The following is a 1,827-nucleotide window of genomic DNA, read 5'->3' as shown; positions in this document are numbered from 1 at the left end:
CCAAGAAGCTAAGTTCTGGAGTTAGAAATTTTGATACTAAAGTTTATATGAGGAAAAAATGCAGGAATCAGTAGGAAAACGCTAAAAAAAAATGTGTGAGGTGACTAGTCTTACCAGAAATTACAACATTTTATAAAACCTTGAATATTAAAACAGTGTGGTACTGAGACATAAATAGAGAAACAGACAAATAGACTAGTGGAATACAATAGTTCAGAATTAGACCCAAACATATGTGGAAGTTTAGTATATCACAAAGATGGCACCTTAAATTGCTGGGGTAAAAATGAAGTTTTTAGTAAATAGTTCTGGAACACCTAGGTAGTCACTGAAAAAAAAAAAAAAAGATAAAATTAGATCCATGTCTCACATCGTACAGTAAAATAAACTCCAAGTATATCTAAACTAAAACTGTATAGTATAGAGGAAAACATGGCTAAATTAATTTTTAACCTTGGTAAGAGGACTTTCTAACTATGATTTAAAATCCAGAGACAGATCCTTTTGTAGTTCATAAGCGTGATGATTGGGTGTTCATGCTGTTTTGGGAAAAGTGCCTCCTTCAAACCTTGTTACATCAGTACATTATCCATCTGACACACACACACACAAAAATAAAAAAATAAAAACAAACAAAAATAAAAATAAAATCCAGAGACAATTTTAAAAATAATAAATTTGACTGCATACAAATTAAATATTTTGCATGACAAAAACCCCTGTAAATAAAAGATGACTGACAAATGGAGCAAAAATATTTAAATACATACTAGAGAAAAGGGGCTAATATTCTTCATATGCAATGAAATCTTTAAAACTGAGGGACAAAGAACCAAAATCATTATAATACAAAAAAAAAACATAAAAATGACTGTCAAACGTGAAAAAAATGCTCAAACCACTCAGAATTAAAGAAATTCATTTCTCACCTAATGAATTGGTAAAAATTTTAAAATATGAAAATACTTTCTATTAGAAAGTTCATTGGTGAAACTCTGGGGAAACAGGCACTTCCATACTTTCTTGGTGGGAATGCAAATTGGTAAAACCCTTCTGGAGGAATATTTGGCAATACCGAACAAAATTGTATATGCATTTTCTTTCTGATCTAACATATGTACAAACTTATTCATTGTTGCATTGTTTATCATTGCAAAAACATTGAAAACAACTTAAGTACCCAAACAGAGAGTATTTGAATAAACTATTACAGCCACACAATGGAGTACTATGCAACCATACAAAAGAATGAAGAAAACCATGATTTACATTAAGCGAATAAAGGCAAAGCCCTGAAGAGTATCTAGAGTATGTAATCCTTTGTATAAGAATTTAGATACAGTAAAATACACAGTTGTCTGTGACTTTATACAAAAGAAAATCAAGGTGGATAAATAGGATTAGAATGAACTCAAAATATTTTCCTCAAAATACTTATCAATACAAAGAGAAAGACAGTACCTTTATAAGGAGGAAATCAGCAGACACCAGCCTCACCAAGTGATTAAGGCAAACATCACACAGTATCGTATCTGTGTCATTCTTGTCAAAACTGTTTAATCTTACCCCGATCATGAGAAAACATTAGACGACCCTAAATTAAAGGAACTTCTACAAAGTAAATGATCTTTAAAAAGTGCCAAAGTCACGGTGGACAAGGAAAGATGAACTGTTACAGACCAGAGGCGAAATGCTATGTGGAATACTGGATAGGATCTTGGAACCCGATAATGATATTTGCAGAAAATTAGTAAATTTCTAATGAAGTCTATAGTTTAGTTAATAACACTGTACTAATGTTCATTTCCTATTCTTGATAATTATGAT

The 1,827-nt window shown here is 31.1% G+C and overlaps 1 non-coding gene across 1 annotated transcript; it reads left to right on the top strand.

Moving 5' to 3' along the window:
• Nucleotides 1–498: 498 nt before the first annotated feature.
• LOC118606519 lies at nucleotides 499–599 on the top strand. Its single transcript, XR_004952485.1, has one exon. It is a non-coding gene; the product is annotated as a small nucleolar RNA U13 (small nucleolar RNA).
• Nucleotides 600–1,827: the final 1,228 nt, after the last annotated feature.

This window comes from Rousettus aegyptiacus, unplaced genomic scaffold (assembly GCF_014176215.1).
Source record: "Rousettus aegyptiacus isolate mRouAeg1 unplaced genomic scaffold, mRouAeg1.p scaffold_m13_p_1, whole genome shotgun sequence".
Lineage (NCBI taxonomy): Eukaryota > Metazoa > Chordata > Mammalia > Chiroptera > Pteropodidae > Rousettus > Rousettus aegyptiacus.
Note: the sequence above shows the minus strand (reverse complement) of the source record. Positions and strands in the feature narration are given on the sequence as shown.